Below are 17,326 nucleotides of genomic sequence, written 5' to 3' on the forward strand. Positions count from 1 at the left end.
GCTCACCCCAGTAATACACGTACCCCACTCGCACAGGACCAATCGCGTGTGAAACTTCCGGTGCACCACAGTAATACACGTAACCCATTCGCACAGGGCCAATCGCGTGTGAAACTTCCCACGCACCCCAGTAGTACACGTACCCCACTCGCAAAGGGCCAATCGCGTGTGAAACTTCCCGCGAACCCCAGTAATACACGTACCCCACTCGCACAGGGCCCTTCGCGTGTGAAACTTCCCGCGAACCCCAGTAATACACGTACCCCACTCGCACAGGGCCCTTCACGTGTAAAACTTCCCGCGAACCCCAGTAATACACGTACCCCACTCGCACAGGGCCCTTCGCGTGTAAAACTTCCTGCGCACCCCAGTAATACACGTACTCCACTCGCACAGGGCCAATCGCGTGTGAAACTTCCCGTGCACCACAATGATATACGTACCCCACTCGCACAGGGCCAATCGTGTGTGAAACTTCCCACGCATCCCAGTAATACACGTACCCCACTCGCACAGGGTCCTTCGCATGTGAAACTTCCCGCGAACCCCAGTAATACACGAAACCCAGTAATACACGTACCCCACTCGCACAGGGCCCTTCGCGTGTAAAACTTCCTGCGAACCCCAGTAATACACGTACCACACTCGCACATGGCCAATCTCGTGTGAAACTTCCTGCGCACCCCAGTAATACACGTACACCTCTCGCACAGGGCCAATCGCGTGTGAAACTTCCTGCGCACCCCAGTAATACACGTACCCCACTAGCACAGGGCCAATTGTGTGTGAAACTTCCCACGCATCCCAGTAATACACGTACCCCACTCGCACAGGGCCCTTCGCGTGTGAAACTTCCCACGCACCCCGTTAATACACGTACCCCACTCGCACAGGGCCCTTTGCGCGTAAAATTTCCAGCGCACCCCAGTAATACACGTACCCCACTCGCACACGGCCAATCGCGTGTGAAACTTCTGGTGCACCACAGTAATACACGTACCCCATTCGCACAGGGCCAATCATGTGTGAAACTTCCCGTGCACCCCAGTAGTACACGTACCCCACTCGCACAGGGCCAATCGCATGTGAAACTTCCCGCGAAACCCAGTAATACACGTACCCCACTCGAACAGGGCCAATCGCGTGTGAAACTTCCCGCGCACCCCAGTAATACACGTACCCCAATCGCACAGGGCCAACCGCGTGTGAAAATTCTCGCGCACCACAGTAATACACGTACCCCACTCGCATAGGGCCAATCACATGTGAAACTTCCTGCGCACCCCAGTAATACACGTATCCCACTCGCCCAGGGACAATCGGGTGGGAAACTTCCCGCAAACCCCAGTAATACACGTACCCCAATCGCACAGGGCCCTTCACGTGTGAAACTTCCCGCGAACCCCACCCCACCCCACTCGCACAGGGCCCTTCGCGTGTAAAACTTCCCGCGAACCCCAGTAATACACGTACCCCACTCGCACAGGGCCCTTCGGTGTGAAACTTCCCGTGAACCCCAGTAATACACGTACCCCACTCGCACAGGGCCCTTCACGTGTAAAACTTCCCGCGAACCCCAGTAATACACGTACCCCACTCGCACAGGGCCCTTCGCGTGTAAAACTTCCTGCGCACCCCAGTAATACACGTACCCCACTCGCACAGGGCCAATCGCGTGTGAAACTTCCCGTGCACCACAGTGATACACGTACCCCACTCGCACAGGGCCCTTCGCGTGTGAAACTTTCCGCGAACCCCAGTAATACACGTACCCCACTCGCACAGGGCCCTTTGCGTGTAAAACTTCCGGCGCACCCCGTTAATACACGTACCCCACTCGCACAGGGCCGTTCGCGCGTAATACTTCCGGCGCACCCCAGTAATACACATACCCCACTCGCACAGGACCAATCGCGTGTGAAACTTCCGGTGCACCACAGTAATACACGTAACCCATTCGCACAGGGCCAATCGTGTGTGAAACTTCCCACGCACCCCAGTAGTACACGTACCCCACTCGCACAGGTCAAATCGCGTGTGAAACTTCCCGCGAACCCCAGTAATACACGTACCCCACTCGCACAGGGCCCTTCGCGTGTGAAACTTCCCGTGAACCCCAGTAATACACGTACCCCACTCGCACAGGGCCCTTCACATGTAAAACTTCCCGCGAACCCCAGTAATACACGTACCCCACTCGCACAGGGCCCTTCGCGTGTAAAACTTCCTGCGCACCCCAGTAATACACGTACCCCACTCGCACAGGGCCAATCGCGTGTGAAACTTCCCGTTCACCACAGTGATATACGTACCCCACTCGCACAGGGCCAATCGTGTGTGAAACTTCCCACGCATCCCAGTAATATACGTACCCCACTCGCACAGGGTCCTTCGCATGTGAAACTTCATGCGAACCCCAGTAATACACGAAACCCAGTAATACACGTACCCCACTCGCACAGGGCCCTTCGCGTATAAAACTTCCTGCGAACCCCAGTAATACACGTACCACACTCGCACGTGGCCAATCTCGTGTGAAACTTCCTGCGCACCCCAGTAATACACGTACCCCTCTCGCACAGGGCCAATCGCGTGTGAAACTTCCCGCACACCCCAGTAATACACGTACCCCACTCGCAGAGGGCCAATCGTGTGTGAAACTTCCCGTGCACCACAGTAATACACGTACACCACTAGCACAGGGCCAATCGTGTGTGAAACTTCCCACGCATCCCAGTAATACACGTACCCCACTCGCACAGGGCCCTTCGCGTGTGAAACTTCCCGCGCACCCCGTTAATACACGTACCCCACTCGCACAGGGCCCTTCGCGCGTAAAACTTCCTGCGCACCCCAGTAATACACGTACCCCACTCGCACACGGCCAATCGCGTGTGAAACTTCCGGTGCACCCCAGTAATACACGTACCCCATTCGCACAGGGCCAATCGTGTGTGAAACTTCCCGCGCACCCCAGTAGTACACGTACCCCACTCGCACAGGGCCAATCGCGTGTGAAACTTCCCGCGAACCCCAGTAATACACGTACCCCACTCGCACAGGGACAATCGCGTCTGAAACTTCCCGCGAACCCCAGTAATACACGTACCCCACTCGCACAGGGCCCTTCGCGTGTGAAACTTCCCGCGAACCCCAGTAATACACGTACCCCACTCGCAAATGGCCCTTCACGTGTAAAACTTCCCGCGAACCCCAGTAATACACGTACCCCACTCGCACAGGGCCCTTCGCGTGTAAAACTTCCTGCGCACCACAGTAATACACGTACCCCACTCGCACAGGGCCAATCGCGTGTGAAACTTCCCGTGCACCACAGTGATATACGTACCCCACTCGCACAGGGCCAATCATGTGTGAAACTTCCCACGCATCCCAGTAATATACGTACCCCACTCGCACAGGGTCCTTCGCATGTGAAACTTCACGCGAACCCCAGTAATACACGAAACCCAGTAATACACGTACCCCACTCGCACAGGGCCCTTCGCGTATAAAACTTCCTGCGAACCCCAGTAATACACGTACCACACTCGCACATGGCCAATCTCGTGTGAAACTTCCTGCGCACCCCAGTAATACACGTACCCCTCTCGCACAGGGCCAATCGCGTGTGAAACTTCCCGCGCACCCCAGTAATACACGTACCCCACTCGCACAGGGCCAATCGTGTGTGAAACTTCCCGTGCACCACAGTAATACACGTACACCACTAGCACAGGGCCAATCGTGTGTGAAACTTCCCACGCATCCCAGTAATACACGTACCCCACTCGCACAGGGCCCTTCGCGTGTGAAACTTCCCGCGCACCCCGTTAATACACGTACCCCACTCGCACAGGGCCCTTCGCGCGTAAAACTTCCGGCGCACCCCAGTAATACACGTACCCCACTCGCACACGGCCAATCGCGTGGGAAACTTCCGGTGCACCACAGTAATACACGTACCCCATTCGCACAGGGCCAATCGTGTGTGAAACTTCCCGCGCACCCCAGTAGTACACATACCCCACTCGCACAGGGCCAATCGCGTGTGAAACTTTCCGCGAACCCCAGTAATACACGTACCCCACTCGCACAGGGACAATCGCGTGTGAAACTTCCCGCGAACCCCAGTAATACACGTAACCCACTCGCACAGGGCCCTTCGCGTGTGAAACTTCCCGCGAACCCCAGTAATACACGTACCCCACTCGCACAGGGCCCTTCACTTGTAAAACTTCCCACGAACCCCAGTAATACACGTACCCCACTCGCACAGGGCCCTTCGCGTGTAAAACTTCCTGCGCACCCCAGTAATATACGTACCCCACTCGCTCAGGGCCAATCGCGTGTGAAACTTCCCGTGCACCACAGTGATATACGTACCCCACTCGCACAGGGCCAATCGTGTGTGAAACTTCCCACGCATCCCAGTAATACACGTACCCCACTCGCACAGGGCCCTTCGCATGTGAAACTTCCCGCGAACCCCAGTAATACACGAAACCCAGTAATACATGTACCCCATTCGCATAGGGCCCTTCACGTGTAAAACTTTCTGCGAACCCCAGTAATACACGTACCACACTCGCACATGGCCAATCTCGTGTGAAACTTCCTGCGCACCCCAGTAATACACGTACCCCTCTCGCACAGGGCCAATCGTGTGTGAAACTTCCCGCGCACCCCAGTAATACACGTACCCCACTTGCACGGGGCCAATCGCGTGTGAAACTTCCCGCGCACCCCAGTAATACACGTACCCCACTCGCACAGGGCCAACCGCGTGTGAAACTTCCCGCACCCCAGTAACACACGTACCCCACTCGCATAGGGCCAATCTCGTGTGAAACTTCCCGCGCACCCAGTAATACACCTACCCCACTTGCACAGGGACAATTGCGTGTGAAACTTCCCGCGAACCCCAGTAATACACGTAACCCACTCTCACAGGGCCCTTCGCGTGTAAAACTTCCCGCGAACCCCAGTAATACACGTACCCCACTCGCACATGGCCAATCACGTGTGAAACTTCCCGCGAACCCCAGTAATACACGTACCCCACTCACACAGGGCCCTTCGCGTGTAAAACTTCCTGCGAAGCCCAGTAATACACGTACCCCACTCGCACAGGGCCCTTCGCGTGTGAAACTTCCCGCGAACCCCAGTAATACATGTACCCCACTCGCACAGGGCCCTTCACGTGTAAAACTTCCCGCGAACCCCAGTAATACACGTACCCCACTCGCACAGGGCCCTTCTCGTGTAAAACTTCCTGCGCACCCCAGTAATACACGTACCCCACTCGCACAGGGCCAATCGCGTGTGAAACTTCCCGTGCACCACAGTGATATACGTACCCCACTCACACAGGGCCAATCGTGTGTGAAACTTCCCACGCATCCCAGTAATACACGTACCCCACTCGCACAGGGTCCTTCGCATGTGAAACTTCCCGCAAACCCCAGTAATACACGAAACCCAGTAATACACGTACCCCACTCGCACAGGGCCCTTCGCATGTAAAACTTCCTGCGAACCCCAGTAATACATGTACCACACTCGCACAATGCCAATCTCGTGTGAAACTTCCTGCACACCCCAGTAATACACGTACCCCTCTCGCACAGGGCCAATCGCGTGTGAAACTTCCTGCGCACCCCAGTAATACACGTACCCCACTCACACAGGGACAATCGCTTGTGAAACTTCCCGCGAACCCCAGTAATACACGTACCCCACTCGCACAAGGCCCTTCGCGTGTAAAACTTCCCGCGAACCCCAGTAATACACGTACCCCACTCGCACAGGGCCAATCACGTGTGAAACTTCCCGCGAACCCCAGTAATACCCATACCCCACTCGCACAGGGCCCTTTGCATGTGAAACTTCCTGCGAACCTCAGTAATACACGTACCCCACTCACACAGGGCCCTTCGCGTGTAAAACTTCCTGCGAAGCCCAGTAATACACGTACCCCACTCGCACATGGCCAATCTCGTGTGAAACTTCCCGCGCACCCCAGTAATACACGTACCCCACTCGCACAGGGCCAACCGCGTGTGAAAATTCCCGCACACCACAGTAATACACGTACCCCACTCGCATAGGGCCAATCACATGTGAAACTTCCTGCGCACCCCAGTAATACACGTATCCCACTCGCCCAGGGACAATCGGGTGTGAAACTTCCCGCGAACCCCAGTAATACACGTACCCCAATCGCACAGGGCCCTTCACGTGTGAAACTTCCCGCGAACCCCACCCCACCCCGCTCGCACAGGGCCCTTCGCGTGTACAACTTCACGCGAACCCCAGTAATACACGTACCCCACTCGCACAGGGCCCTTCACGTGTAAAACTTCCCGCGAACCCCAGTAATACACGTACCCCACTCGCACAGGGCCCTTCGCGTGTAAAACTTCCCGCGAACCCCAGTAATACACGTAACCCACTCTCACAGGGCCCTTCGCGTGTAAAACTTCCCGCGAACCCCAGTAATACACGTACCCCACTCGCACATGGCCAATCACGTGTGAAACTTCCCGCGAACCCCAGTAATACACGTACCCCACTCACACAGGGCCCTTCGCATGTGAAACTTCCCACGAACCCCAGTAATACACGAAACCCAGTAATACACGTACCCCACTCGCACAGGGCCCTTCGCGTGTAAAACTTCCTGCGAACCCCAGTAATACACGTAACCCACTCTCACAGGGCCCTTCGCGTGTAAAACTTCCCGCGAACCCCAGTAATACACGTACCCCACTCGCACAGGGCCCTTCGCGTGTAAAACTTCCTGCGCACCCCAGTAATACACGTACCCCACTCGCACAGGGTCCTTCGCATGTGAAACTTCCCACGAACCCCAGTAATACACGAAACCCAGTAATACACGTACCCCACTCGCACAGGGCCCTTCGCGTGTAAAACTTCCTGCGAACCCCAGTAATACACGTACCACACTCGCACATGGCCAATCTCGTGTGAAACTTCCTGCGCACCCCAGTAATACACGTACCCCTCTCGCACAGGGCCAATCGCGTGTGAAACTTCCTGCGCACCCCAGTAATACACGTACCCCACTTGCACAGGGACAATCGCGTGTGAAACTTCCCGCGAACCCCAGTAATACACGTACCCCACTCGCACAAGGCCCTTCGCGTGTAAAACTTCCCGCGAACCCCAGTAATACACGTACCCCACTCGCACAGGGCCAATCACGTGTGAAACTTCCCGCGAACCCCAGCAATACACGTACCCCACTCGCACAGGGCCCTTTGCGTGTGAAACTTCCTGCGAACCTCAGTAATACACGTACCCCACTCACACAGGGCCCTTCGCGTGTAAAACTTCCTGCGAAGCCCAGTAATACACGTACCCCACTCGCACTTGGCCAATCTCGTGTGAAACTTCCTGCGCACCCCAGTAATACACGTACCCCACTCGCACAGGGCCAATCGCGTGTGAAACTTCCCGCGCACCCCAGTAATACACGTACCCCACTCGCACAGGGCCAACCGCGTGTGAAAATTCCCGCGCACCACAGTAATACACGTACCCCACTCGCATAGGGCCAATCACATGTGAAACTTCCTGCGCACCCCAGTAATACATGTATCCCACTCGCTCAGGGACAATCGGGTGTGAAACTTCCCGCGAACCCCAGTAATACACGTACCGCAATCGCACAGGGCCCTTCACGTGTGAAACCTCCCGCGAACCCCACCCCACCCCACTCGCACAGGGCCCTTCGCGTGTAAAACTTCCCGCGAACCCCAGTAATACACGTACCCCACTCGCACAGGGCCCTTCGCGTGTGAAACTTCCCGTGAACCCCAGTAATACACGTACCCCACTCGCACAGGGCCCTTCACGTGTAAAACTTCCCGCGAACCCCAGTAATACACGTACCCCACTCGCACAGGGCCCTTCGCGTGTAAAACTTCCTGCGCACCCCAGTAATACACGTACCCCACTCGCACAGGGCCAATCGCGTGTGAAACTTCCCGTGCACCACAGTGATACACGTACCCCACTCGCACAGGGCCATTCGCGTGTGAAACTTCCGGCGAACCCCAGTAATACACGTACCCCACTCGCACAGGGCCCTTTGCGTGTAAAACTTCCGGCGCACCCCGTTAATACACGTACCCCACTCGCACAGGGCCGTTCGCGTGTAAAACTTCCGGCGCACCCCAGTAATACACGTACCCCACTCGCACAGGGCCAATCGCGTGTGAAACTTCCCACGCACCCCAGTAGTACACGTACCCCACTCGCACAGGGCCAATCGCGTGTGAAACTTCCCGCGAACCCCAGTAATACACGTACCCCACTCGCACAGGGACAATCGCGTGTGAAACTTCCCGCGAACCCCAGTAATACACGTACCCCACTCGCACAGGGCCCTTCGCGTGTGAAACTTCCCGCGAACCCCAGTAATACACGTACCCCACTCGCACAGGGCCCTTCACGTGTAAAACATCCCGCGAACCCCAGTAATACACGTACCCCACTCGCACAGGGCCCTTCGCGTGTAAAACTTCCTGCGCACCCCAGTAATACACGTACCCCACTCGCACAGGGCCAATCGCGTGTGAAACTTCCCGTGCACCACAGTGATATATGTACCCCACTCGCACAGGGCCAATCGTGTGTGAAACTTCCCACGCATCCCAGTAATACACGTACCCAACTCGCACAGGGTCCTTCCCATGTGAAACTTCCCGCGAACCCCAGTAATACACGAAACCCAGTAATACACGTACCACACTCGCACCTGGCCAATCTCGTGTGAAACTTCCTGCGCACCCCAGTAATACACGTACCCCTCTCGCACAGGGCCAATCGCGTGTGAAACTTCCCGCGCCCCCCAGTAATACACGTACCCCACTCGCACAGGGCCAATCGTGTGTGAAACTTCCCGTGCACCACAGTAATACACGTACACCACTAGCACAGGGCCAATCGTGTGTGAAACTTCCCACGCATCCCAGTAATACACGTACCCCACTCGCACAGGGCCCTTCGCGTGTGAAACTTCCCGCGAACCCCAGTAATACACATACCCCACTCGCACAGGGCCAATCGCGTGTGAAACTTCCCGCGCACCCCAGTAATACACGTACCCCACTTGCACAGGGACAATCGTGTGTGAAACTTCCCGCGAACCCCAGTAATACACGTACCCCACTCGCTCAGGGCCAATCGCGTGTGAAACTTCCCGTGCACCACAGTGATATACGTACCCCACTCGCACAGGGCCATTCGTGTGTGAAACTTCCCACGCATCCCAGTAATACACATACCCCACTCGCACAGGGACAATCGCGTGTGAAACTTCCCGCGAACCCCAGTAATACACGTACCCCACTCGCACAGGGCCCTTCGCGTGTGAAACTTCCCGCGAACCCCAGTAATACACGTACCCCACTCGCACAGGGCCCTTCACGTGTAAAACATCCCGCGAACCCCAGTAATACACGTACCCCACTCGCACAGGGCCCTTCGCGTGTAAAACTTCCTGCGCACCCCAGTAATACACGTACCCCACTCACACAGGGCCAATCGCGTGTGAAACTTCCCGTGCACCACACTGATATATGTACCCCACTCGCACAGGGCCAATCGTGTGTGAAACTTCCCACGCATACCAGTAATACACGTACCCAACTCGCACAGGGTCCTTCGCATGTGAAACTTCCCGCGAACCCCAGTAATACACGAAACCCAGTAATACACGTACCCCACTCGCACAGGGCCCTTCGCGTGTAAAACTTCCTGTGAACCCCAGTAATACACGTACCACACTCGCACATGGCCAATCTCGTGTGAAACTTCCTGCGCACCCCAGTAATACACGTACCCCTCTCGCACAGGGCCAATCGCGTGTGAAACTTCCCGCGCCCCCCAGTAATACACGTACCCCACTCGCACAGGGCCAATCGTGTGTGAAACTTCCCGTGCACCACAGTAATACACGTACACCACTAGCACAGGGCCAATCGTGTGTGAAACTTCCCACGCATCCCAGTAATACACGTACCCCACTCGCACAGGGCCCTTCGCGTGTGAAACTTCCCGCGAACCCCAGTAATACACATACCCCACTCGCACAGGGCCAATCGCGTGTGAAACTTCCCACGCACCCCAGTAATACACGTACCCCACTTGCACAGGGACAATCCTGTGTGAAACTTCCCGCGAACCCCAGTAATACACGTACCCCACTCGCTCAGGGCCAATCGCGTGTGAAACTTCCCGTGCACCACAGTGATATACGTACCCCACTCGCACAGGGCCAATCGTGTGTGAAACTTCCCACGCATCCCAGTAATACACGTACCCCACTCGCACAGGGCTCTTCGCATGTGAAACTTCCCGCGAACCCCAGTAATACACGAAACCCAGTAATACATGTACCCCACTCGCATAGGGCCCTTCGCGTGTAAAACTTCCTGCGAACCCCAGTAATACACGTACCACACTCGCACATGGCCAATCTCGTGTGAAACTTCCTGCGCACCCCAGTAATACACGTACCCCTCTCGCAAAGGGCCAATCGTGTGTGAAACTTCCCGCGCACCCCAGTAATACACATACCCCACTCGCAAAGGTCCAATCGCGTGTGAAACTTCCCGCGCACCCCAGTAATACACGTACCCCACTCGCACAGGGCCAACCACGTGTGAAACTTCCCGCAACCCAGTAACACACGTATCCCACTCGCATAGGGCCAATCTCGTGTGAAACTTCCCGCGCACCCCAGTAATACACGTACCCCACTTGCACAGGGAAAATCGCGTGTGAAACTTCCCGCGAACCCCAGTAATACACGTAACCCACTCTCACAGGGCCCTTCGCGTGTAAAACTTCCCGCGAACCCCAGTAATACACGTGCCCCACTCGCACATGGCCAATCAGGTGTGAAACTTCCCGCGAACCCCAGTAATACACGTACCCCACTCACACAGGGCCCTTCGCGTGTAAAACTTCCTGCGAAGCCCAGTAATACACGTACCCCACTCGCACAGGGCCCTTCGCGTGTGAAACTTCCCGCGAACCCCAGTAATACACGTACCCCACTCGCACAGGGCCCTTCACGTGTAAAACTTCCCGCGAACCCCAGTAATACACGTACCCCACTCGCACTGGGCCCTTCGCGTGTAAAACTTCCTGCGCACCCCAGTAATACACGTACCCCACTCGCACAGGGCCAATCGCGTGTGAAACTTCCTGTGCACCACAGTGATATACGTACCCCACTCGCACAGGGCCAATCGTGTGTGAAACTTCCCACGCATCCCAGTAATACACGTACCCCACTCTCACAGGGTCCTTCGCATGTGAAACTTCCCGCGAACCCCAGTAATACACGAAACCCAGTAATACACGTACCCCACTCGCACAGGGCCCTTCGCGTGTAAAACTTCCTGCGAACCCCAGTAATACACGTACCACACTCGCACATGGCCAATCTCGTGTGAAACTTCCTGCGCACCCCAGTAATACACGTACCCCTCTCGCACAGGGCCAATCGCGTGTGAAACTTCCCGCGCACCCCAGTAATACACGTACCCCACTCGCACAGGGCCAATCGTGTGTGAAACTTCCCGTGCACCACAGTAATACACGTACACCACTAGCACAGGGCCAATCGTGTGTGAAACTTCCCACGCATCCCAGTAATACACATACCCCACTCGCACAGGGCCCTTCGCGTGTGAAACTTCCCGCGCACCCCGTTAATACACGTACCCCACTTGCACAGGGCCCTTCGCGCGTAAAACTTCCAGCGCACCCCAGTAATACACGTACCCCACTCGCACACGGCCAATCGCGTGTGAAACTTCCGGTGCACCACAGTAATACACGTACCCCATTCGCACAGGGCCAATCGTGTGTGAAACTTCCCGTGCACCCCAGTAGTACACGTACCCCACTCGCACAGGGCCAATCGCATGTGAAACTTCCCGCGAAACCCAGTAATACACGTACCCCACTCGCACAGGGCCAATCGCGTGTGAAACTTCCCGCGCACCCCAGTAATACACGTACCCCAATCGCACAGGGCCAACCGTGTGTGAAAATTCCCGCGCACCACAGTAATACACGTACCCCACTCGCATAGGGCCAATCACATGTGAAACTTCCTGCGCACCCCAGTAATACACGTATCCCACTCGCCCAGGGACAATCGGGTGTGAAACTTCCCGCAAACCCCAGTAATACACGTACCCCAATCGCACAGGGCCCTTCACGTGTGAAACTTCCCGCGAACCCCACCCCACCCCACTCGCACAGGGCCCTTCGCGTGTAAAACTTACCGCGAACCCCAGTAATACACGTACCCCACTCGCACAGGGCCCTTCGCGTGTGAAACTTCCCGTGAACCCCAGTAATACACGTACCCCACTCGCACAGGGCCCTTCACGTGTAAAACTTCCCGCGAACCCCAGTAATACACGTACCCCACTCGCACAGGGCCCTTCGCGTGTAAAACTTCCTGCGCACCCCAGTAATACACGTACCCCACTCGCACAGGGCCAATCGCGTGTGAAACTTCCTGTGCACCACAGTGATACACGTACCCCACTCGCACAGGGCCCTTCGCGTGTGAAACTTTCCGCGAACCCCAGTAATACACGTACCCCACTCGCACAGGGCCCTTTGCGTGTAAAACTTCCGGCGCACCCCTTTAATACACGTACCCCACTCGCACAGGGCCGTTCGCGCGTAAAACTTCCGGCGCACCCCAGTAATACACGTACCCCACTCGCACAGGACCAATCGCGTGTGAAACTTCCGGTGAACCACAGTAATACACGTACCCCATTCGCACAGGGCCAATCGTGTGTGAAACTTCCCACGTACCCCAGTAGTACACGTACCCCACTCGCACAGGGCCAATCGCGTGTGAAACTTCCCGCGAACCCCAGTAATACACGTACCCCACTCGCACAGGGCCCTTCGCGTGTGAAACTTCCCGCGAACCCCAGTAATACACGTACCCCACTCGCACAGGGCCCTTCACGTGTAAAACTTCCTGCGAACCCCAGTAATACACGTACCCCACTCGCACAGGGCCCTTCGCGTGTAAAACTTCCTGCACACCCCAGTAATACACGTACCCCACTCGCACAGGGCCAATCGCGTGTGAAACTTCCCGTGCACCACAGTGATATACGTACATCACTCGCACAGGGCCAATCGTTTGTGAAACTTCCCACGCATCCTAGTAATATACGTACCCCACTCGCACAGGGTCCTTCGCATGTGAAACTTCACGCGAACCCCAGTAATACACGAAAACCAGTAATACACGTACCCCACTCGCACAGGGCCCTTCGCGTATAAAACTTCCTGCGAACCCCAGTAATACACGTACCACACTCGCACATTGCCAATCTCGTGTCAAACTTCCTGCGCACCCCAGTAATACACGTACCCCTCTCGCACAGGGCCAATCGCGTGTGAAACTTCCCGCGCACCCCAGTAATACACGTACCCCACTCGCACAGGGCCAATCGTGTGTGAAACTTCCCGTGCACCACAGTAATACACGTACACCACTAGCACAGGGCCAATCGTGTGTGAAACTTCCCACGCATCCCAGTAATACACGTACCCCACTTGCACAGGGCCCTTCGCGTGTGAAACTTCCTGCGCACCCCGTTAATACACGTACCCCACTCGCACAGGGCCCTTCGCGCGTAAAACTTCCGGCGCACCCCAGTAATACACGTACCCCACTCGCACACGGCCAATCGCGTGTGAAACTTCCGGTGCACCACAGTAATACACGTACCCCATTCGCACAGGGCCAATCGTGTGTGAAACTTCCCGCGCACCCCAGTAGTACACGTACCCCACTCGCACAGGGCCAATCGCATGTGAAACTTCCCGCGAACCCCAGTAATACACGTACCCCACTCGCAGAGGGACAATCGCGTGTGAAACTTCCCGCGAACCCCAGTAATACACGTACCCCACTTGCACAGGGCCCTTCGCGTGTGAAACTTCCCGCGAACCCCAGTAATACACGTACCCCACTCGCACAGGGCCCTTCACTTGTAAAACTTCCCACGAACCCCAGTAATACACGTACCCCACTCGCACAGGGCCCTTCGCGTGTAAAACTTCCTGCGCACCCCAGTAATATACGTACCCCACTCGCTCAGGGCCAATCGCGTGTGAAACTTCCCGTGCACCACAGTGATATACGTACCCCACTCGCACAGGGCCAATCGTGTGTGAAACTTCCCACGCATCCCAGTAATACACGTACCCCACTCGCACAGGGCCCTTCGCATGTGAAACTTCCCGCGAACCCCAGTAATACACGAAACCCAGTAATACACGTACCCCACTCGCATAGGGCCCTTCACGTGTAAAACTTCCTGCGAACCCCAGTAATACACGTACCACACTCGCACATGGCCAATCTCGTGTGAAACTTCCTGCGCACCCCAGTAATACACGTACCCCTCTCGCACAGGGCCAATCGTGTGTGAAACTTCCCGCGCACCCCAGTAATACACGTACCCCACTCGCACAGGGCCAATCGCGTGTGAAACTTCCCGCGTACCCCAGTAATACACGTACCCCACTCGCACAGGGCCAACCGCGTGTGAAACTTCCCGCACCCAAGTAACACACGTACCCCACTCGCATAGGGGCAATCTCGTGTGAAACTTCCCGCGCACCCCAGTAATACACGTACCCCACTTGCACAGGGACAATTGCGTGTGAAACTTCCCGCGAACCCCAGTAATACACGTAACCCACTCTCACAGGGCCCTTCGCGTGTAAAACTTCCCGCGAACCCCAGTAATACACGTACCCCACTCGCACATGGCCAATCACGTGTGAAACTTCCCACAAACCCCAGTAATACACGTACCCCACTCACACAGGGCCCTTCGCGTGTAAAACTTCCTGCGAAGCCCAGTAATACACGTACCCCACTCGCACAGGGCCCTTCGCGTGTGAAACTTCCCGCGAACCCCAGTAATACACGTACCCCACTCGCACAGGGCCCTTCACGTGTGAAACTTCCCGTGAACCCCAGTAATACACGTACCCCACTCGCACAGGGCCAATCACGTGTGAAACTTCCCGCGAACCCCAGTAATACACGTACCCCACTCGCACAGGGCCCTTTGCGTGTGAAACTTCCTGCGAACCTCAGTAATACACGTAACCCACTCACACAGGGCCCTTCGCGTGTAAAACTTCCTGCGAAGCCCAGTAATACACGTACCCCACTCGCACATGGCCAATCTCGTGTGAAACTTCCTGCGCACCCCAGTAATACACGTACCCCACTCGCACAGGGCCAATCGCGTGTGAAACTTCCCGCGCACCCCAGTAATACACGTACCCCACTCGCACAGGGCCAACCGCGTGTGAAAATTCCCGCACACCACAGTAATACACGTACCCCACTCGCATAGGGCCAATCACATGTGAAACTTCCTGCGCACCCCAGTAATACACGTATCCCACTCGGCCAGGGACAATCGGGTATGAAACTTCCCGCGAACCCCAGTAATACACGTACCCCAATCGCACAGGGCCCTTCACGTGTGAAACTTCCCGCGAACCCCACCCCACCCCACTCGCACAGGGCCCTTCGCGTGTAAAACTTCCCGCGAACCCCAGTAATACACGTACCCCACTCGCACAGGGCCCTTCGCGTGTGAAACTTCCCGTGAACCCCAGTAATACACGTACCCCACTCGCACAGGGCCCTTCACATGTAAAACTTCCCGCGAACCCCAGTAATACACGTACCCCACTCGCACAGGGCCCTTCGCGTGTAAAACTTCCCGCGAACCCCAGTAATACACGTAACCCACTCTCACAGGGCCCTTCGCGTGTAAAACTTCCCGCGAACCCCAGTAATACACGTACCCCACTCGCACATGGCCAATCACGTGTGAAACTTCCCGCGAACCCCAGTAATACACGTACCCCACTCGCACAGGGCCAATCGCGTGTGAAACTTCCCGTGCACCACAGTGATATACGTACCCCACTCGCACAGGGCCAATCATGTGTGAAACTTCCCACGCATCCCAGTAATATACGTACCCCACTCGCACAGGGTCCTTCGCATGTGAAACTTCACGCGAACCCCAGTAATACACGAAACCCAGTAATACACGTACCCCACTCGCACAGGGCCCTTCGCGTATAAAACTTCCTGCGAACCCCAGTAATACACGTACCACACTCGCACATGGCCAATCTCGTGTGAAACTTCCTGCGCACCCCAGTAATACATGTACCCCTCTCGCACAGGGCCAATCGCGTGTGAAACTTCCCGCGCACCCCAGTAATACACGTACCCCACTCGCACAGGGCCAATCGTGTGTGAAACTTCCCGTGCACCACAGTAATACACGTACACCACTAGCACAGGGCCAATCGTGTGTGAAACTTCCCACGCATCCCAGTAATACACGTACCCCACTCGCACAGGGCCCTTCGCGTGTGAAACTTCCCGCGCACCCCGTTAATACACGTACCCCACTCGCACAGGGCCCTTCGCGCGTAAAACTTCCGGCGCACCCCAGTAATACACGTAACCCACTCTCACAGGGCCCTTCGCGTGTAAAACATCCCGCGAACCCCAGTAATACACGTACCCCACTCGCACAGGGCCCTTCGCGTGTAAAACTTCCTGCGCACCCCAGTAATACACGTACCCCACTCACACAGGGCCAATCGCGTGTGAAACTTCCCGTGCACCACACTGATATATGTACCCCACTCGCACAGGGCCAATCGTGTGTGAAACTTCCCACGCATACCAGTAATAGACGTACCCAACTCGCACAGGGTCCTTCGCATGTGAAACTTCCCGCGAACCCCAGTAATACACGAAACCCAGTAATACACGTACCCCACTCGCACAGGGCCCTTCGCGTGTAAAACTTCCTGTGAACCCCAGTAATACACGTACCACACTCGCACATGGCCAATCTCGTGTGAAACTTCCTGCGCACCCCAGTAATACACGTACCCCTCTCGCACAGGGCCAATCGCGTGTGAAACTTCCCGCGCCCCCCAGTAATACACGTACCCCACTCGCACAGGGCCAATCGTGTGTGAAACTTCCCGTGCACCACAGTAATACACGTACACCACTAGCACAGGGCCAATCGTGTGTGAAACTTCCCACGCATCCCAGTAATACACGTACCCCACTCGCACAGGGCCCTTCGCGTGTGAAACTTCCCGCGAACCCCAGTAATACACATACCCCACTCGCACAGGGCCAATCGCGTGTGAAACTTCCCACGCACCCCAGTAA

This window comes from Ambystoma mexicanum, chromosome 9 (genome assembly GCF_040938575.1).
Source record: "Ambystoma mexicanum isolate Mex_15411 chromosome 9, UKY_AmexF1_1, whole genome shotgun sequence".
Classification (NCBI taxonomy): domain Eukaryota; kingdom Metazoa; phylum Chordata; class Amphibia; order Caudata; family Ambystomatidae; genus Ambystoma; species Ambystoma mexicanum.